The 22,574-nt window shown below is 39.7% G+C and overlaps 1 protein-coding gene across 5 annotated transcripts in view; it reads left to right on the top strand.

The window, feature by feature from the left end:
• Nucleotides 1-22,574, top strand: part of ELMO1 (engulfment and cell motility 1) — a 594,484-nt gene that overhangs the window by 352,734 nt on the left and 219,176 nt on the right. The gene's annotated exons all lie outside the window — the stretch shown is intronic.

The following is a 22,574-nucleotide window of genomic DNA, read 5'->3' as shown; positions in this document are numbered from 1 at the left end:
CGACTATAGGTACTATTCAGGTAAACTAGAAAATTGAGAGCTTAGGGAGGAAAAACGAGGAATTTAAGTCTGTTCGACCAAGCACAGCAAATATTATCATCCTCCAGTGTGGGTGGATGGGGGAAAGAGGCTGAAATTGACGTGAAACTTCCATGAAAGTTCTTTACTTATGAGCCCAAACTAGGTCATCTGTGCATTAGAAGAGTAGTAGCCTGACCGAGAGATTTCTGTGTCACTCTGCTCAGGTTCACTGTTCACCAAGGTTAACATTTCAGTTTACCTGGATCCTTTTTTTGTTTTAAAGTTTATTTATTTATTTTCAGAGGGGGAAGGGGCAGAGAGAGAGGGAGAGACAGTTCCAAGCAGGTTTGTGCTGTCAGCACAGAGCCTGATGTAGGACTAGCACTCAAGAACCACGAGATCACGACCTGAGCTGAAACCAAGAGTCGCATGCTTAACCAACTGAGCCACCCAGGCGCCCCTATTTACCTGGATCCTTGACCCGAGTTATCCTTCCTACTCTCCATCAGACTAACTTGTTGAGATTTATGTCTGCTGCCTAGCTTACTGTTTATTCAGTTGAAGGATTAAAGTCCTGAGTCAAGCAGATCCTACTGAATTCCTTATCCTGACAGTGGTGACTGTTTCATATTTATCTCAATTTTATGGGGGGCGCTGCAGGAAGTCACTTGCTAAGAAGCATTGCAAGACCTGCTAAGATTTTCAGAAACTGGACAACAGTCATGCTCTGTCTTGTTGGTGCTTGCTTTGTCTAGGTTATCACCCCACATTGCCCCTTTCCCTATGGCCTGCTTTGGCCAGTTCTCACCTTCATGGCAGTAGAAAGTGTATAGAGTGTATTCTTCTGTGCTTCACTACTATATCCAGCCTATGCTCTTCATTTGACAACTGACCCATATCTATCGTGCTAAAAGTTGACACAGAACAGAGATACAGAGGAGCAGAGGGAGGGAGGATGCTGGGAGTGAAGGGGAGCTGGGTTCTGTCTCTGCCACTTAGGATCCTCATGGCCTTGGGTAATGTCCTCACAAACTTCACCATGCTCTTACACCTCCACATTTTCCCCAGAAGTAGATTGGTAGTATTTGGGGTGATGATTTGACTAGTTGTGTTCATTTTGGCCTGGGCACAGACAGGTACACGGGGAATAGAGCGTATTCAGCCTAGGGAGACCAACTTGGAAAAGATGGCCAAGTTAGACAGTGTGTGGGCAAATATGGATCTGATTTGGACTTTCATCCATGTCAGTGTGACTCTATTTGGTGGTCAGCAGCGGGGGACCATGGTGGCAGGAGTCTGAGCAGACGGTTCTGCTCAGGTGAGTGTCAGCTCTGTGCTTTGCGGTGGGGGTGGAGCCAGGGGTAGAGACACAGACTAGGAACTGACCCCTGGCTGGTGCAGAGCAGCTCTGCAAGACTTTTGAGGACCTGACATCAAGCCAGGAACTAGGACAGAACTCCATTCCTAGGGACTGAGATAAAGAGTGGGGATGAAGGTAAATACCTTGAGGATCCCTGGGGGTGTTCCAGGTGCTGCTGTACATTATTCCATATCTCACCTTCTGCTGCAGAGAAGGTTCCAGCCTTCTTCAATGACTCATTTAGTACCTGGTCTGGCCCATCTCTGCAGCGAAGTTGGACTAGGTTACTAGGGCCTGGTATACCAATGGCAAGCTCCCTTCATCCAAGATGACAGATGCATTTATTCATCTGTTTAATCAAAATCTATTGATTACTTACAATGTGCCAAGGACTGTGATTGAACACTGCAGATACAAAGGTGAACCACTTATGATCCCTGTCCTCCAGAAGCTTGCCCTTGAGAAATTTTTGGGACTGGTATCTTCTATTCTTAGTTATAAATGATTGCATATTTATTTTAAATGCCCATTGTCTATTCTAAAGTAGAATTTTGCCAATGTTCTGATAGTTTGAGGTTTTAGGTTGGCCTATTGCTTGCCCTGCAAACGTCTTTCTGGACATTTTTCAAGGCTTATGGAGGATTCCACATTTCTGAAGTCTACATGCCCAAATGAGATGTTTTCAGCTCATAAAATATTAAAGGATTCCTACATTCTGATTGAGTGCTAGACATCAAATGATGAAACACCCTTTGGTAAGAGGAAAATTGCTTTTTAATGGATTGCCTTTTGCCCATTGCCATAGTAAATAAGTTGCTAATATGGAAAACAAATCTGAGTGCACCCTGATGTTGAGGGAAATATCTGTTTTTCTTCTGGGGAAAATTAGTTTCACATACAAATCCATCTTCCTTTGGTTTCAATGTGTCTGCTTTTCTCTGTTTCTAAGTTCATGGTTCTTCTCATATTTGTGTTAATAATTGATCTGGAAGATCATGGTTGTACTAGATCTATAAGCAAGTGCAGAGATCAAAGAAGTTCCACTTAAAGATCTAACTGATTGAGAAAAAAGACATATACAAGAGTAGAAAGATTCAATTTTCTACAAATGCTTTGTTTTTTGATTTAACTTACAGTCTGATGAAATCCACTTCTGAAATACTGGTTATATTTTGATGTCCAAAGCAAACATACTAATATTCAATTAAATTAGTGATACCAAGTATTTATGCAGTTTTTTTAAGATTGCTTTTTAAAAAGCACTATTTCTGCTTCCCAATTACTAACATTGCAAGAGGTGAATGTTTAATAGTGTGGTATAAAAACCAATATCTGATCATTTATATGCTTAAAGCACTTTATCAGGGTTATTTAGTTGAAGCCCCATAACACCCCCAGTAGTTAATCAAGATCAATAGCATCGATGTTTATTAATGAAGAGAAGACATAGACTTACTGCATATTGTCTGGGGTCACTGGGCTCAAATCAGTGCTCAGGAAGCCCAAAGAATAGTATAGAAAGAAGCAGAAAAGTAGAATGGTTGCATTTTGGCATCTGGATGACCCATCTTTGAATCACAGCTCTGCTACTAATTTCACGCCTTGGGCATGTTTCTTCCTCTGTTCTGAGCTTCAGATTCCTTATCTCTAAAATAAAGCAATACCTGCTGCACACAGTTAGTTGTTGGGAAGATTAAATAAAATAATGGGCACTGCTTTAGTTGCAAGATAGATGATTTTTTTGCAAGTGATAGAATCTCAACTTTCCATAAGCAGACTGCAGGTTAAGTGACAGAAGGAGAATGCTCTGACTTAAGTAATAGCTGGAACCAGAATCTGGAGCAATGACTCTTGTTTCTTCACTCTTCACATTCTGTCTAAAATTATTCTTTGTAACCTGCTTGGTTCATGAGTCACTTTTGAGAGCAACACACTTGTTTTTTCCCTTAGTTTCAATCTTAAAAATCACAAAGAAGAATACCAATGGACCTGGAGGTGGCCACAGATCCTCATTGGGCTGGGTTGTATAATTGGCAGTTCCAGTTAGAAGAACAGGACTGGAGTAGAGTGAAGAGCAAGTCTTGATAAGAAGAGGTGTATTTGTGTGTGTGCAGTGGGTAAGGGTGTGGGGAAGTGGGAGGTGGTGCACTAACAGAAGAAGGGAGTCATCTCACAGACAATACAAAGATATTTGCTATAGATGTGAAGTCCTAGGCAGATACCAGCTCTTAACTGGGGCTAAAAAATGGTAACTGTTGTGTTATTATAGCACTGTCCCCCAAAACAGTAAGTTGTTGAGAGATACAAGGAAACCTTGAGTTTTACACAATAGGTTAATTACTTATCTTTGGGATATGTAGCCCCTGATCCAGTTATATTCCAATATCAAGTAGGGCTAGGATATTTCTTTCCGTCTCTCATTAATTCATTCATTCATTCATGATACATAGGGCTTCTTCTCTATACAGGATCTAATCCCTGATGACATGGACACAGAGTGCACACTCCATTCTCAAGCAGCCCACATTCTGACTGGGGAGTCCTTCATATAAACAAATAATTAGAAAGCACACTGTTATTTAGAACATTACATTTAAGTTACACTAATATCACTAGGAGGCAGTGGTTGGTTCTTTCTGTCCATAGGAAGCTAGACAGGCTAAGAAAGGGAGAATCTTGGGAGGTTTGACACAGAAAAGGAGATACTTGGGTATGTGGAATCACAGAGATGAGAATACCCAGGTAAGCACAGGTGTGTGTATGGTGGGCATCAGCTGTTAAAAATTCCAGGCAGTGAGATGTAGGTGAAAAGACTTGGAGGGTCAGAGAATTCTAGTTCTATGTGGCTAAGGCAGGGGGGGCTTGAGGGAGCAAGCAAATGGAGGAGATGCTGACGGAAAAAGCAAGAGTTAGATCATAAAGATTTGCCATGCAGAAGAGCTTGGACTTTACCATGTAGGCAGTGAGAACCGATAGAAGGATTTTTAATCAGAAAAAAATGCCCTAGTCCTAGGCATCCGATTCTAGGATTAGATTTTGTCTTCTGGCTGTGACAAGAACTTGTGAGTACAGGGCCAGTATCAGGGACAAGGTTACTTCAGCCCAGCTAGTATAGCAGTGAGGAGGCTTTTCAGCTTCAAGTATTAGAAATCCCAACTCAAAATGGCCTGTGTAAGAAGAACCTGTATTGAATATCATAATTGCAGAGTTGAGTAAGTCCTAGAGATGGTTAACTGTTCAGTAATCTCATCAAGGACCCAGGTTCTTTCTACCTTTTGGTTCTGTCATCCTTGACGTACAAAATTTGTCTTTAGGCAGGTAGCAAAATGGCAGCTGCCATCACGTGATCCAGGGGAAAAGAATCTGTCTCTTCTAGTGAGTCTCTTTTAGACTTGTGGAAATGTTTCCAAAAGTTCTTCAGCAAACTCTCACATCTCATCGGCTGACACTGTGGCCTGTGCCTACCCGAGTCATTGATAAGGGGAACAGGAACAATCATTAGCTGTCCTGAGACAAGGTATGAAGCCAGCCTTCCTTGAGTATATGACCACAGGATGGTAGATAGCTAAAGAAAATAGGGAAAATAGCTACTTGCAACCCTTAATTGTGTCTCTTTACTTTCAAAACTCTCCTCTGCATTTTCCTTACTGCTGCAAAAAACTGTAACAAATTGAAGTCAGATTACAGCCCTCTGTCATTTTGCCTTCACTGGGAATTGGGGAATGCATTAGTATTTTTTTTAATGTAGCAATATCAAAGGTTGTGGGAAAATGGTAATTGAGGTTTGATTATAATGTATTTCATTTTTCATCACTAAGATGCTAGGGCTCCACTACCTTACTTTCCTTTCAGCAAATGTATATTTTTCACCTCCTCAATTATGCTTTTGTATGTGGGTTATTCTCAGGTGTATTTTGAAGGGCAGAATGGACACATACATTTGTGATTCAGGTTCTCATATTTCCCTGAAATAGTTTTTCCATCTTCACCTGTGTGACCATATATAATTAGATTAAAACTTAATAACTGCTTCTCTGCTTTGAAAAAACAAGAACGAAATGTACATCACATGCTATGGAAATATTCAGCATCTCCTTACTTTGTCTTTCAGTGACGATATTTATTACAACACACCAGTGGTGCTGAGTGAAGCACCTTGTATAATTCATCACCCAGACACCTCTGCTTTAGCAAGTAAAAATAACACAGATGAGCAATCTGAAGGACTCTTTGGAGTACAGCAGCAATTAGAATAGACTCTTAACTCTGGGACATTGGTGTTTTCGTACTTTGAGAAGTACCATCCATCACTTTGATTCTTAGAACATTCTGGCTAAAGAAAACTCAAGAAAAGTAGTTTTTTAACAATTAAGCCTCTTAAGGGCCTTTCTTTAGCCCTCTTAATACTAGCTTATTCTTAAGCTCCCTGGAAAGTTGAAGCTTCTCAGACCTTGACTCTGTCTTGAATCTTCATTTTTCTATTTCTGCTTTCATATGATACTTCCACCTGCAGCTTAACGTAAAAACAAACAAAAATAAATACAATAAGTGTTCAAGGCCTGAGCCCATTACTTAGAAAGTTTTATCTACTTTTGGCCCAAATTAAAAATGTCAAAGGAGAACGTATAAGAGTCAGTCGAGAGTAGTTGTTTACAATAATTATAGAACTGATCTCAGGATTTGTAATAGCATTATTACAAGGCAGGAGGATTTAATGTAAGATTCTTGTATTCAGAATCAGAAGCACGTGGCAATTGGCGCAGCTGATACAAGTAAGGGATTTTGTCAAGATGGTCAGCCACCTTGCTCCTTTGTCTCCCATTTGTAACCTGGGAAAACTCTCATCATCATCATTATCATCACCACCACCACTGCCATCATCATCATTATCATCTCAGAACTAGATGAAGAAATATAAGTTAAAGTGTTTTGCTAAATGTAAAGTGCCAAAAGTTTCACATTTTTTGCTAAATGTGAAATACCCTATTTGTGAAGGAGACAACAACAGAAATATGCAGATTTAGAGACACCGAGGTGTATCTCCTCCTGTAGCAAAGTCAACTCTGTGCATTTAGTGGCTGCCTTAGAACTTGAAATTCTGTGGTTACTTGGTGGTGTTTCAGGAGGCAGTACTTGTGGGTACTTCTAAAATCTCAAGGTAATTCTTACCTCCTTCGGAAGAGATTGCTGCGAGAAATTAAACTCGGTAGTTTAAAAGACCATCTCAAGCACATCCCAATTATAAATGGATGAAAATAACTTATATTCATCATAGGCATTTTTAGGGCTTGCTCTTTTTTGGTTTATTTCTGAGAAGATATGTAGCTGGAAACAATCAGCATCCATTTCTGTTGTCTCTTAGGTTATAGATTGAGGGGTGAGCCTGGTAGGTTTGCCCAACCTCATGATGAAGAGAGACAGACACAGACGTGTTGAAAGAACACAGATGCCCACTGTCTTCCCTCCCACCTTAGAGATACTTGTCTACCAGGTTCATGTACAACATCGGGGTTGAGTGACCATTCTGATTCCTCCTGACTCTCTGCTGGGGAGGGCACCACATTCTCCTGGAAACTCCCATAGCACTTTACTGGTGCCTCTCTGTTATACTTTCTTCTGTTTACTAATACTTTTTTTCCTTTAATTCCTAAAAATTGAGGTAGTTTATAGTAAAGTATAAAGATAATTTCAAAATAAATAAGTGGTAAAAGCAAAGGCAAGTAAAAATTATAATTAAAATGGATTATGAATGTTTGCAAAGAGCATGTTATAAAGGCCTTAGTATTTACTAGTGGTAGACTTTGAATTTGGCTCAAAGATTTGTCTCAGGGAAGCAGGAGGAGCTCAGTAATAGAAAACAGATGTGGGACGCCAGGGTGGCTCAGTTGGTTAAGCATCCAACTTCTGCTCAGGTCATGATCTCACAGTTTGTGAGTTCGAGCCCCATGTTGGACTCTGTGCTGACAGCTCGGGGCTCAGAGCCTACTTCCAGTTCTGTGTCTCCCCCTCTCTCTACTCCTCCCCCACTCATGCTCTCTCTGTCTCTCTCTCTCAAGAATGAATAAACATTAAAAATAATAAAATAAAGAAAACACATGAGTACACATCTCACATGAAGAAACTCAGTGTGTAAACCCAAATGCTAATTTCAGTTAAGGCTAAAATAGTATTTGATAACATTTAATATCATTTGTTAATGATGATGGAATAGACAACTTCTTAGCATTATTTTTTTTCTAAGCTACCGTAAAGCAGCAAGCCAACATATATTTAAAATGGTGATAACAAAACAGCTTTCCCATTAAAAACTGGAACTAAAAGTAGGGTGCTATGGAGTGCTAACATTCACCAGTAGTATCTCTCCTTGATCTGGAAGACACAAATAGAGGTATAGTTCATTGATAGAAACAAAGTATTTTAAATTATAGACAATAAAACTATCCAGAAATCCATGAAGAAGCAAAGAACAAGCTGTTAGAATTCATGTAGCTACATGGTGGGTAACAAAAATTGGTAGCAGTTCCATATGTCAGCAGTAATTAGTTAATCATAAAACGGATAAAAAGGGTTCTTTTTAACTGTGGTAATACAAATGTAAACTACCTCAGAATAACACTAACAGAAAACATCTTGGACTTGTGTGAAGAAAACTATAAGACTTCACTAAGATACATAAGTTGTAAATTAATAAATAAGCAAAGGTTTTATCCCTGGTAGGAAAACATTAATATTGCAATAAAGATGTGAGCTCCTCCAAATCAGTGTAGGCTCACATATCCTTCCAACGTACTAACAGAAACTGGGATGAGAACTCTACAGAATGACTGTAGGGTTCATTTGGAAGAATAAGGAGGGAAATTGGTAAGGAAGGACTGATGTGGTCAGCAGTAAGTGAATGGACATAAAAATACATTTCCTTTTGGGACACCTGAGTGGCTCAGTCGGTTGAACATCTGACTTCAGCTCAGGTTATGATCTCCCAACTCGTCAGTTAAAAAAAAGAAACACATTAGAGTAACAGGATCCCAATAGATGAAAGATGCCATTAGTATGAACAGCACCTTCACTCCTCATCTGTGAAATCAGTCTAGTATTAAAGTTACTAATCTCACTTCAAAAACGTAAGGTGTAACACCGTCTCTCGCTAGTTCCACACCCTGGACTTGGACCCACAGGCTCTTCTTTATCTGAAGCAATAATCTAATCAGCCTCCTCAGCACTTATCATAAGATTGAGATGTACCAGGCCATGAGTGTAAAGGTCCTAGCATGCTATAAAAGTAGAATAGTAAGTAATGAGCATGAAATGAGAAAGTGTAAGCAGAATGCAGAAAGATGCCAACAGATGGTAAAGTAGAGTAAAGTCGACCCCAAAGAGAAAGGAATTAGAATAACAGCAATCAGGATGCGGGACTGCACCGACATGATGGTGAATTTCTATTCTGTAAGGTTTTTAAGATCAAAACATACAATAGTAAATCAAACACAAATACACACAAAACCGAGAAGCAATGCTCACAGCTTTGGTCTTTAACTCACTTCCCGCAGAGGTGTTTTCCCCTGAGGGAGTCCCCAGAGGTTGAGAGAGTAGCAGAGGACAGAAAGGTCGAGATGCCTTTTACAGCCTCTCATCCTTAACCTCAGGCCTTTGGATGGAGAGATTTTCCTGGCTGTTGGAATACATAACAGGGTAGATGCCAATGGAGTCTCTCAGCCCTGAGCACTTGAACTTCAGTCAATAACCACTTGCTGATTTAGGGACACCTGGGTGGCTCAGTCGGCTGAGTGTCTGACTCTTGATTTTGGCCCAGGTTGTGATCTCAGGGTCTTAGGATCTCAGTATCGTGGGGTTGAGCCCCATAGTATGGAACCTCCTTAATTAAGATTGTCTCCCTCTCTCAAAACAAAACAAAACAAAACAAAACAAAACAAAACAAAACAAAACCACTTGCTGATTTAAAGATCAGTAGAGGGGGGCGCCTGGGTGGCGCAGTCGGTTAAGCGTCCGACTTCAGCCAGGTCACGATCTCGCGGTCCGTGAGTTTGAGCCCCGCGTCGGGCTCTGGGCTGATGGCTCAGAGCCTGGAGCCTGTTTCTGATTCTGTGTCTCCCTCTCTCTCTGCCCCTCCCCCGTTCGTGCTCTGTCTCTCTCTGTCCCCCCAAAAATAAATAAACGTTGAAAAAACAAATTAAAAAAAAAAAGATCAGTAGAGGGGCGCCTGGGTGGTGCAGTCGGTTAAACGTCCGACTTCAGCCAGGTCACGATCTCGCGGTTCGTGAGTTCGAGCCCCGCGTCGGGCTCTGGGCTGATGGCTCAGAGCCTGGAGCCTGTTTCCGATTCTGTGTCTCCCTCTCTCTCTGCCCCTCCCCCGTTCATGCTCTATCTCTCTCTGTCCCAAAAATAAATAAACGTTAAAGATCAGTAGAAAGAATTTATTTTTTTAAAATGAAAATGACCACTGCCACTTATTTATTAGATGCTTTCTACCTGGCAGGCAATATTGAAGGCAATACTCTGTCAACCCTTCCAACATCTCCATTTACAAACGAAGTGCCTGGGACTCTGGGAGAGGTTAAGTAGATTGAGGCCACACAGGCATTAGGTACAGTTCCCTTTTGTGGGATAATGTTGTTCCCTTTACTTGGAACTATTGCACAATGCTGCAAACCACTGCTCTCATGTTTTTAAAATGTCTTGTCTTCCTCACAGACTGTAAGCTCCTTGAGCACTAGACTCAGAGTGAATTCATCTCCCATCTCACCCTGTAGTCCAGGTATTTACATACAGTCTGCAGTTAATAAGTATTTATTTCATGAATGGAGTAGCTTTCTATTTGCTTGAGGGTTAGTTCCAAAAATATTTTTCAGACATCACTAAATTTTTTATGAACTTTCTGCTTTACCCTGAAACTTCTCAAACACCATCGTTTTAAAATTTTCTAATAAAGTAAGAATGAGTTCTACAAAGGGGTGCCTCCTCATTCCTCCCCCTTCTCTTCCTCCTCAGGATAATTTAGTGAGAAGGCCTACTGAGTCCAAATTTGAATTAGAAAATATCAACACTACAGTATGTTCCCCAAAGAGGAAAAAATTTTCTATTTTCAATCTTGTGTTTCAGAACACACAGCTGTGTGACTTCCTAATTTATTGTATTCCCAACTGCCTCCAGACAGCTCTCCATTGCTGCTTCTTTCCTACCCACCCCCTGGATGTGGGAAATGGGACAAATTTTAACCAGTCCAGAATGAGGATGCAGAGAAGCCAGTGGACTGCTCCTCCAAAGATGCCTGTTGCCCAAGCAGGTGCACCTAGCAGCTAGAACCTGAAGGGAGCCAGGTTTCCTGGGATGGCTGCTGGGGGCTAGGAAGTAAGCTGTCAGCTCCTTGGAGACTAATGCCAGCTGCCTGTGTGCTTCCCTGGAGTGTGGTCATTCCCCTGCCTCTAGGGAGCAGGACACAGCTTTGGATCCCAGCAATCAAGCGCAATGTGGCTTCCCTTAATTTGGCTTTCCAAGGGTTTGGCCACGAGAACAGATTGCAGCTGTGGCCTGAGCATCTTTAGAAGTATGAATCATTTTTTTTTCTGAAGAAGCTATTTTGAGCTTTATAATTGCATATTTCATGTTGTTTTTTCATAGAGTAAGGAGAATGACTTGCATTTTTTTTAATAGAATTCTGCTGGTTTCTTTGCTGTTGTGTCTTGTATAATCTGGGCCAGTGATTTCTGAACTTGGCTGTGCATCGGACTCATTTGAGGGAGCTTCTGGGGAATATAATTTCCTGCCATGGAATCCAGAAATCAGTATATTTAATCAACTCTCCAGTTCATTCCTAGGCAGCTGGCTGGTCTCTCCTAAGTTTGGGGATCTCTGTTGAACTCCTTTATGGTAATTTGGATCGTGGTTAAATGGATATTTTTATGGGGTGGTAAGAGCTCTAAACTGGGCCTTAGAAGGTGCAGATTTTTTTTTTCAATATATGAAGTTTATTGTCAAATTGGTTTCCATACAACACCCAGTGCTCATCCCAAAAGGTGTCCTCCTCATTACCCATCACCCACCCTCCCCTCCCTCCCTCCCACCCCCATCAGCCCTCAGTTTGTTCTCAGTTTTTAAGAGTCTCTTATGCTTTGGCTCTCTTCCACTCTAACCTCTTTTTTTTTCCTTCCCCTCCCCCATGGGTTTCTGTTAAGTTTCTCAGGATCCACATAAGAGTGAAACCATATGGTATCTGTCTTTCTCTGTATGGCTTGTTTCACTTAGCATCACACTCTCCAGTTCCATCCACGTTGCTACAAAGGGCCATATTTCATTCTTTCTCATTGCCATGTAGTACTCCATTGTGTATATAAACCACAATTTCTTTATCCATTCATCAGTTGATGGACATTTAGGCTCTTTCCATAATTTGGCTATTGTTGAGAGTGCTGCTATAAACATTGGGGTACAAGTGCCCCTATGCATCAGTACTCCTGTATCCTAGAAGGTGCAGATTCTAATTCTGGCTCCCTTACTGACCAGCTCTAAGCTCTAGACAAGCCTCTTCTCCTGTATGGTCCTTAGTTTCCTCTGGCGTAAAACAGTTCTTGCCCAGGTGGCCACCAGCTCCAGAGCTGCTGTGTTAAGCAAAGACCTTTTTATGGACCCAGTATAGTGACCGTAACCACTAAATAAGTTGCCTGAAACTTTGCCATCATCAGTTCTGGAGTGACGTGGTGGTATTGGATTCTGTACAAAAGAAATAAATGCCCAAAGACCTTGATGTGAGGGGTTCCTAGTGACAAGGCAACCTTGCAGCATGGACAGAGGCTTTGTTGTCTGCCGTACAAATATGACTGCTCTCACTTTTTAAGTGTAAAGTTTAGTTTAATGTGCTTTTCCCACTCCGAATTCTTTCCTCTTTTGAAATATCAACTTTATTGCCAGCAAAGAGTTCTTTGAGAAGAATTAAACCTTAATTTTGCCAGAACAGATAAAGGAAATGGCAAAAAGGAAAAAAAAAAAAACCATTCCTCTGACTTCATTCTTCCCTGCCTAGCAGATTTCACACTGTCGTTTCCCACCTTGATTTTCTCAGCTGGGTTTGGTGGCTCTTGCCTCTCCATGCTGTGGTGGGGCTGTTGGCTGAAGCAGCAGCATTGTCCCATCACTTGGGAACAGGAGAGCTTAAATAATCCTGAAAGTTGGAAGAAGAACCAAGCCTAAATCCAAATGCTGCTTAACATTTCTGCAAGTCATATCTATACCCCGAGAAACACAGCCCTAATGCTTCTTTGGCTTTTATTGGCTATGTAATGATTTGAGGAATCGCTTTGTACTGGAGCCCAGAAGAATCCAACCAGAGTCCACACTTCATTTCCCATCCCAACCTGCCTAGGTCAGAACTAATCCTGCTGCTTCTCTGTGTCATTAATGTTGTCAGAGAAAAACCTCAAATTTAAGGCCTCGTGGGTTGACTATTCTAATCATTTAAAAATGCTTGTTTTGGATTAAGAGTTTACCTTAAGGCCTATGCGTTAACAAATGTTCCTATTCGATTGTATTCTAAAAATAAGCTAATATCATCCATACCATTTTGTAACCTGATTCTTTTCACTTAATGTGCTGCAGACCTCTTTCTTTTCAGTAAATTTATTCACTTGTAGTTTATCCAAACTTTCAGTAGTTGAATAGTATTTCATTTCATATGCATGTGGCCATATTGTGGATATGGATATAAATAGCATCCCGTTTTATGAAAGTATGGGTCTCTTATTAACAGATATTTACATTGCTTACAAATTTTTGTTTCTATAAAGGGCACCTGGATGAACATTTGCTCAGTAAATACACTTAATTAACATCTTTGTACTAGGTCTATAGCAGTGAAATAAAACAGAACACCATCTCTTTCCCTAAGTCTCATATATTTATTTTACTTGGAAAGAAACAGACAATAAAGAAATAAGTATATCTCTGCTACATGGTGGAAAAATGCAATGAAGAAAAATCACAACAGGGAGGATGCATGGCATTGCCTGACTGAAAAGACTGTGTTGATCACAAACATATGAATGTAGTGAGGGACTGGGCTGAGACAGTGTCTGGACAAGAGTTTTCCCAAAAGAGGGAACAGCAGTAGAAAGGTCCTGAGGCAAGAGTATCTAGCATGGGAAACGAAGAGGAAGGAGGCCAATGTGACAAGAGCAGAGAGAACTAGGGTGGGGGTAGCAGGAGATAAAAGTAGGGGTGGAGAGTGGAAACATTCTGCCATTGTAACAAAGTTAGCTTTTACTGTTAGTGAAAAGAGATGCCATGTGATGAACTGAGCATACAGGTGACATTATATAACTTACAATTTGAAATAATTATTTGGATGATCTATGGACATTAGACTATAACGGAGAACAAGTTAACACCCTCTGCTACAGCAAGTTGAGAGGTAATAGTGGCTGGAACCAGGGTGTTAACAGTAGACTGAAAAGTGGTTGGATTCCAGATATATTTTAAAGGTAGAGAGAGCCAACAGGATTTTCTTAACAGATTGGATGTGGGTGGGAAAGAAAAAAAAAAAAGAAGAGTCAAGGATGGACAGCTAAAAGCATCGACTTGTCAGTGAGATTGATGGAGAGCATAGAAGACCAATGGTTTTGTTTTGGTTATGTTTATTTTGAGATGCCTTTTAGACATCCAAGCGGAGATGTTGATTTTGTAGTTGGATATATATGTGTAGAATTCAGGGGAGGGTTCTGAGCCCGAGATTTAACATTGGACATCATCAACAGAGAGTCAATATTTACAGTTGAGATTGGAGAGCATCCACGACTCCAGGATTCAGCCCTGAAACACCCCAAAAGTTACTTGTTAGGGAGAAGAGGAATGGTAACGATGTAAGAAGAAAATCAAGAGAAATTTCAACTACAGGTAGACAGATTGACAGATGAAATGCTGCAGATTGTGGGATTGAATGAGGACTGAGGGTTGATCATTGATTTTAGCAACATGGAGCTCAGAGGCGATCTGAGCAAGAGCAGTTTCACTGGGGTGGTGGGAAAAGAGCCTGGCTAGATGGGTTAACGGCTAGTGACGGTGCAGGGATTAGGGCCGTGAACACAGAGGAGTGCTACCTGGCATGGTCTGCAGTGTGCTACAAGGGAGGTAGTGTGGTCAGCTTTCCAAAACCTTTGTAGCAGTTCGACATGGCCATGGCATTTAAGCCCATGAATGTTTTTTTAGGGATTCAGTTTTATTTTATTTTTCAAGAGTGTGTGTTTCCAAAAAACAGATTAGAAGTGAAAACAAACTGGTCCTTCACTTCATAGTTTGAGAGGTACTGGTGTAGATGGCTATTTAAAGGGGTTTTACTTTAGAGTGGAGTAAAAACCTAAGGTGGAAGCTACAGGGAAGTTACAGGCAAGTGAGATTTTTTTTTAAATGGTGGTAGAAGCTATAGCATGTGCTCATAGGAATGATTCAATAGAGAGGGAGAAAGTGATGATGAAGGAGACCTATATCTCTGCTACATCTTTGCCTATACCTTTAATCATAATTTCCTTAGTGAAATGCCTACCAACGGATCCTGAATCAAACAGTATTTGGCTTTTGTGTTTTTGTAATCCAGTGTAGTATATGTGCCTTGTTGGAATATTTTTAAGCGTGGAGAAGCAAAACTAATAATCATCCATTATCTTATCACCAAGATAGACTGGTATTTTTTCCATAAAATGAGATTAAATTATATTGTTTTTAATATTCTATTCTTTCCATTTAATATATTGGGACTATATTCCTACAACAGTAAGTATATACTTATATCATTATTTAATGCCTCTTTAATATTTCATTGTATGGATCAACCATCATTATTTTGACCAGGCTCTTATTACAAGATATTTTGGGATGTTTCCATTTTTAGTGAAAATAGCACTGCGATGAACATCTTTGTAATTCCATCTGACTATTTCCTCAGCATTAATTGTTGGAAGGCAAAGTTCTGTGTCAAATGGTGTGATATTTTAAAGCTTTTTATTCCTTTACAGTTTACCTCTAGAAAGGCTGAAGCATCTACACCCCCACTGAGCAGGCATGTGGATTTAGGGACAAGGTTTAGCACAATTTTTTTGAACTACTGAAAAAATTGGGGGTTGAGGAAGAAACCTGAGATGGTGAGATTTGGGTGATGATACATAGGGAAACATTCAGACAGGTAAACACATATCTAATAGATAACAGACATGACAGAGATTGATAAAGCTAGATATGATCTGTATTTATCTATACCACAGTCACATTATGACTTTCATGAGCCCTAGGTACTTTGCTTTCATGAACTCCTTCCTCTGTAAAACTGTATAAAAATTTATATTTTTTACTACATTATTATAAAGATGAATATTATCCAGGCTGGATTCATTATTATATGTTCATTATTATCCTATTTATGTTTCTCTTCTAATTTTAAAAGTGATTAGGATGAAAACATTTTATGGGCTTCTAAAGTAATTCCATGCCCTCAGAACTATACCTGCCCTGCCCCATGGACAGGGTCAGCCCAGATTACACTGCTTTATGCTTTTAATATTTCTTTCTTTCTTTTTTATTTTTTAATGTTTATTTTTGAGAGAGAGACAGAGATATTGGGGGAAGGGCAGAGAGAGAGGGAGATACAGAATCTGAAGCAAGCTCCAGGCTCCAAGATGTCAGCACAGAGCCTGATGCAGGGCTCGAACCCACGAACCATGAGATCGTAACCTGAGCCGAAGTCGGACACTTAACCGACTAAGCCACTCAGGCTCCCCTATGCTTTTAATATTTCTAATAATAGATATTACTTAGGACCAAAAAATAAAAGAGAAAAGTATGAGACTAAATTTGTAAATATTCATGGTCCCTACTAGGTTTCTGTATTTTTTTTCCACAAAGGGAGGAGATCTCTTCCTCTTTTCTCTTATATTCATCCCATTTCCTTCCTAGCAGTGGACTGTAATAGAAGACCTGGATCCTGCTCTTAAAAAAAAAAAAAAAAAAAAAAAGTAAGAGGAAAAGTAAAATCTAACCAGCTTCCCTCCCAAACTTGCTTCTACTCCTGATCTCTGGTGTCACCATTCACCCAGTTGTTCACCCTGAGACTTGATACCATCCTTGGTCAGAGACTCACATCCATAGCTGGTCAGTGATGCAAGTCCTATCCAGTAAGCACCTAAAGGTATATGTGTGTGTGTGTGTGTGTGTGTGTGTGTTTTCTGAGATATAATTTGACATATAACTTTGTATTAGTTCTAGGTGTGCAAATGTAATGATTTGGGAAGGGAGCTGATATATGTTCATATTGTGAAATGATTACCAGAATAAGTTTAGTTAACATCCAGCACCTCATATAGTTCTAAATTTCTACATGTTGTGATAAGAACTTTTATGACCTACTCTCTTAGCAACTTTCCAATATACAGTACAATATTGTTGATGATAGTCACCATGCTCGACACTACACCCCCCAGAAAGTTTGCACCTTTTGACCACTAAAGATTTCTTCTGTGTCCTGATTGTTCTGTTTCCACTGCCATTACCCTCCTCTACACCATCGTGGTGCTGCCTCCACACTTGCGCCTCTAATCCATCCCTGCTCCACCCTGTAACCTGGGCTTTATCTAAGGCATAAATCAGATTGGTTTAATCCCGTTCATTAAAATAAGATGGCTTTTGTAGGCGTCTGTTTTCTTTCAAAGTCCAAATTTCTTTTGACCATACTCACGCTCCAGAAATTGCAACACGGTGTACTTTCTGTTTTCTCTTGACCTTTATATACACTGGCTCTTCATTCTAGAACACCCATCCCCCATTGCTTTGTGTCCCCACCTCAGACACACTCTTTGGCCCCCACTCCCTGAAAACACCCTTCCACTGGGCTGAGCTTGACCCCATTGAGGCACATCTCACACTAGATGGAAATTACTTGTCTGTATTTGCACATTTTCTCCCTCCAGCTCCATCTGCTTCAAAATTAGTGTCAGTTCCATCCAGATTCTTGTGTAAGGTTTTCCGTCAATCAACATGGGTTAGAAGCATGTAGAGGGCACATGGGTGGCAGCAAAATATAGGACTGGATGTAATTCAAGTTTTTAAATGTTTATTTATTTTGAGAGAGAAGGAGAGAGAGAGTAGGGGAGGAGCAGAGAGAGAATCCCAAGCAAGCTCTGCACTGTCAACACGATCTCTTGATCTCATGAAGCATGAGATCAGGACCTGAGCTGAAATCAGGAGTTTGATGCTCAACTAACTGAGCCACTCCAGCGCTCCAGGACAGTTTTGTTATAAAGTTGAATCCATTGTCTCTGGGGTTACAATTTGGACAGTTGTCAATAAACTGTCTCATTCGGGTCAAGCAATGCCATGTGGGATGACAGAAGGCAGTGGGACAGGTCTCAGCCACAGTGTGGGACATACAGGAAGAGCTCAGCATGTTTGTCACCATCATCCTGATGGCACTGGCATTGGGAATCCAGCCTACCAGGGTGGGCTGCCTGCTGGGTGGTGGAGCAGCCTCAGGGCCACATGTGTTACTGTCAGTCAGACAGAGGTCAGAAATCAGCAGGTGAATGAATCCTCTGGTTGCTAGACTTTCAAGCTCTTTGTCTCTTTATGTGATGGGGGCCCAAGTTTCTTTGATGCTCTTGGCCTTGAGGAAAAATCAGAATCACAGCTCTTGACACTTACTGAGCTAGAGGTTTGGGTTTTCAGGAAACAAATGATGAGGAAGCAAAGAAAAACAAAAAATCAGACAAACCCAAACTACATCTAATCCTCTGTCTTTGGGCCCATTTTGCTTTTCTGTTAGAACATTGGTCATCATAGCTGGTTAGATGGTAAGAAAAGGACCCTGGGACCTTTTTTTTTCTTTTTCTGGCATCTTTTTTCTTAATGCACCAGTTCCTGTGCCAGGTGGTTGCCTACATTTATGCTTAAGAAAATAACATTTCTTTTGTTCTTGAATGTTCCTTGTGAGTCATGACCTTGAGTCATATGACTTCTCACTTGGAATAGTTCATGAGATGTGGTTGTAGGTATTTTATGTCAAGAAAGAAGAGAAAAATATGTATCTGGAAGGAGGCAGTCAAATGGATTACTCTCTTGAAGTAATTGCAAATAGTGACTCATCAGGGGTAATGAAGTCACTTTAGTGAATTTTGAATAGTGTTTTAAAAAATGGAAGAAAATAATGTTTAGAGTGCCTCACAAGTAGCAAAGATAAGTGCTTTGTTAGATCAGTTTTACATTCATCTGCATGTGTACTGGGATGCAATACGAAGTATGTCTCATGCTGTAGGTCACAGCTCAAAAAATTTGAAAGCCACCACCCCCTGCCTGACAATTAACTCCAAAATTCCCTACTCAATAGAGTGTTGTATGTTTTTGAATTAATGTCTACATCACACATTTTTTGATTCAAACACGTTATTCTGTCAGAGTTTATCTTAAGGGATGAGTTGCCTGCCACTCAATCATACAAGTGAAGTTGATTATCATCCATAGACATCTCCTGCATGATTCCTGCTCACATCTTTTCTCTTGGTACTGCTCCTGGCTCTTTGTGATATCCCTGAATTTTCAGGTTTATTCCTCTTAGAAGGGCTTCTTTATAGATTAGAAAATGAGAATTGTATATGTGACATCTCCTGTGTATACATAAGAGGGAGCCACAAGACATGTCTTTAAATGAAAGGACAGTGTCAGTGCTTTGTGCCAAAAATGACTGGTGCCTTAAAACAGCTTTTTTTGTTTATGATTTATTTCAGTGTTTTTCCAGTGTTGTGTCTGAAAGAGAATATATTCTGTTTCAAATAATTCCAAATGGAAAGCCATCAACCACCATTTATGTAAAAGCCCGTATCTGAAACCCAAGCAGAAATGTCTGGTTCAGTGATAAATGCCCTTCATTCCTCCTGGGCCTCCTTCACACACAGTTGAGGGAACGTGAATGAGAATAAGTGGGGCATGAGAAAGCAATTTCCAGGCCCTGACTAACAAGAAAATCACTGAATGGTCATTCTGTCCCATGCAAGCCTAGGACTGTGGAAAACCCGCTATTGGGGCCTTTAAACAATCTTGCCTGTCTGCTCTTTTGACCTTATGCCCCTAAACTCCCACAACCAGCTTGCATTTTGTTTAGATATAGGCCATTTGCAGCTCCCTAAACAAGTCAGACTACCTCCATTGTGCCTTGGTTCCTTGGCACTTTCTCTGTCAACTGATTTTGGTCTAATACCAACCTGTCTTCTGTGGCCCAGGTGACTGCCACAAAACCTTTGGGGACCCTCTCTACTAATCTGAATTCAGTGTGCTTCTATTGATCACCTGTCATACCATACCACCTGCCACATACCAAGAACAGTACTCAAATATGATAGCAACTTACAGAATTATTAGATATCTCCTGAGCGTCTGTGATGTCTCACATCTTGTTCCAGGCACTGGGACTTTGCTGATCTGTTGAAGATAATCTCAAAGTCAGCTGTAGAATTATCTTTATGTTCCTCATTAGCTTATATTCTAGCAACAAACAAAAGATGAATAAGGCTATTTTCCCTCATAGTAATCCTTTGATTTCTATCACTGTTTAGACAAGTGATATTTTATACCAAATATTTTATTTTGAAATTTACTTTATAAGTTTTAGAAAGGATCAGCATTTTAATTTTTTTAAGTAAATGATCACATAATAATTGCCCTTGACTTTTTTCCTGCCATTCCTCTACCAAAAAAAAAAAAAAAATCACATTGAAACCAGCATCATATCACATATACATGTGATATGATATATAAATAATTGCCCTTGATTTTTTTCTGTCATTTCTCTACTAAAAAAAATCACATGAAGCCAGTGTCTTATAATTTAAGATTATAAAATTATATTTAAAATTATAGATCTTATAATTTAAGATTATAAAATCAGTACATTAAAAATAATCTTCTTTTAAAAAAGTGCACATCCGTTTTTGAAGTTTTACAAAATGGGAGAGATTTTCAGGAATAAAATTAAAGCCACTCACTATTCTGTATCCTGAGATAACAGCTATAGTCACAGTGATAGGTTTTCTTCTACCCTCAACTGTATCTGTATTTGTATCCTCAGATTATCTCTATTATACTTATGTTTGCATTTACATGTATATAGAAAAAATGTGGATCATATTGCCTCTATAGTTCAGAGTTCTCTTTTTCTCTTCTCCCAAAATGGTCATATCTATAACATCTTTATATATCTTAAATTATCTTACAATATATTCTTTGATGACTAAGTATCATTCCATTGTGTAGATCTATCATAATTTATGACATAGAAGTTTATTTTTATATGCTGAAGTTTTTCCTAACTTTTACTATTATAAACACCTCTGGGATGGATGATTATTCTTGTAGATAAATCTTTTATTCATCTTTAATCTTTTATTTAGAGTAAATTGCTAGAAGTTAAGTTGCTAGTCACATCCACCCTTAAGCTCTGGATACCTATTGCCCAACTATTCTCTGAAAAGGTCATTTCAGTGTGTATGTCCCTCAACCAAATGTGAGAGAGTACCTGTTTACCATACTAAGGACTGTCATAAAAAGAACAAGACTAAGTAAGAAACCAAGAAAATTCTTAATTCGAGAGTTCAAAATGTTGTCTTATTCTTGGCTGTTTTATGAGAAATTAACAGCTTTTGACGTATATACTGGCCATTTACATTTTGTTTATCAGTTCTATTCTAATTACATGAGAATTGCACATTCCTTATGTGGTATGAATAGGAGAAAACTATGACACTATAGTGTGGCATGTGATTTTTATACAGGGATTTGCAGTATTGATTCTTTGAAGTAATCAGCATGGGTGATTCTAATTTGGAAAATATATAGGGTCATGATTTTACTTACATATTTCAGGCTATTTTAAAAGCATTAATATCGAGGAGCTATACACTGACTTGTATTCTGAAGTAATAGCATATTAGGTTGTGAGGACCCAATTCCTATTTTCAGAGGGAACCCTTTGCAAAAAAGTCCCTTTTTTAGGCATTTCATCACTTTGGGGAGCACTGTTCTCTTTATTGAGTTGCCAAAAGACTATAGCATAGTTGGGGTAGTATTTAATTTTTTTAAGTGTTAGATTCTTTTTTATTTAATACATTTATTAAAAGAATAGCACATGGGGGCACCTGGGTGGCTCAGTCAGTTGAGCGTCTGACTCTTGATTTCGACTCAGGTGATAATCTCACGGTTTGTAGGTTCAAGCCCCATGTGGGGCTCTAAGGTGACAGTGCAGAGCCTTCTTGGGATTCTCTTTCACCCTCTGTCTCCCCCCTTTCCCTTCCCCACTTGCACTCTCTCTCAAAATAAACTAAAAAAAAAGAGAGTAGCACATGATACTGTATTTTATGTAAGACATTTAAAATAAAAAGAATACTTCTCTCCATCTTCGACTTGTTTCTTTTTGAGTCCCAGCTCCTTTGATTTGATGGGCTCTCCTAGTCCTTTTTAACTGCATGTGCTAATGTGTTGTGTGTGTGTGTGTGTGTGTGTGTGTGTGTGTAATATTATAGAACTCATTATTTTTAATGGCTAGATAGTATTTTAGAGCAATGCCTGATCTAAAATAATTCTTTAAATGTGAGTGCAAACAGTGTTAGGTTTACCTACAGGGAATTTTGTTTATTTTAATCTATTGGAGGAAGTGAAGGGTCCAGGAGATGACTTTTTGGCTAATGTTAGTAGAGAAGACATGGTAGACTGAGTTTCTTTTAAGTTATGCCAAATAATGGAAGATGATGCCAAACTTAATTATCCTCTATACTTGATAAATTTATCTAACTTAAGGAGACTAATTAAATTTGGGGAGGGGAGTAATAAACTGAATGTGCACCATCAAGGAGCAAGGTCCCTTGAAAGTCTGTCTAGGAGAGTTGAATCAAAACATCCCAGATCAATTTATGTTCTTGAACAATTGTCCCACTCAAAACTCTGAAATACAATTATGAAATCCCTTGGTAGTTTCTTCTTGAGAGCGTGAGGCCAACTTTAGGAAAAGAGACATTTTTTTCCTAGGATTGGAGGCGTGGTGAGGAATAGGAGGTGTGTATGTGTGGATGAGAGGCATGAATGAGCTATTCTCTTCTATCTGCCATTCATGTAAATGGAATTATACAGCATGTAGCCTTTTGTGTCTGGCTTCTTTCACTCC

The sequence above is a fragment of the Prionailurus viverrinus genome, chromosome A2, assembly GCF_022837055.1.
Source record: "Prionailurus viverrinus isolate Anna chromosome A2, UM_Priviv_1.0, whole genome shotgun sequence".
In the NCBI taxonomy this organism is placed as follows: Eukaryota; Metazoa; Chordata; class Mammalia; order Carnivora; family Felidae; genus Prionailurus; species Prionailurus viverrinus.
Note: the sequence above shows the minus strand (reverse complement) of the source record. Positions and strands in the feature narration are given on the sequence as shown.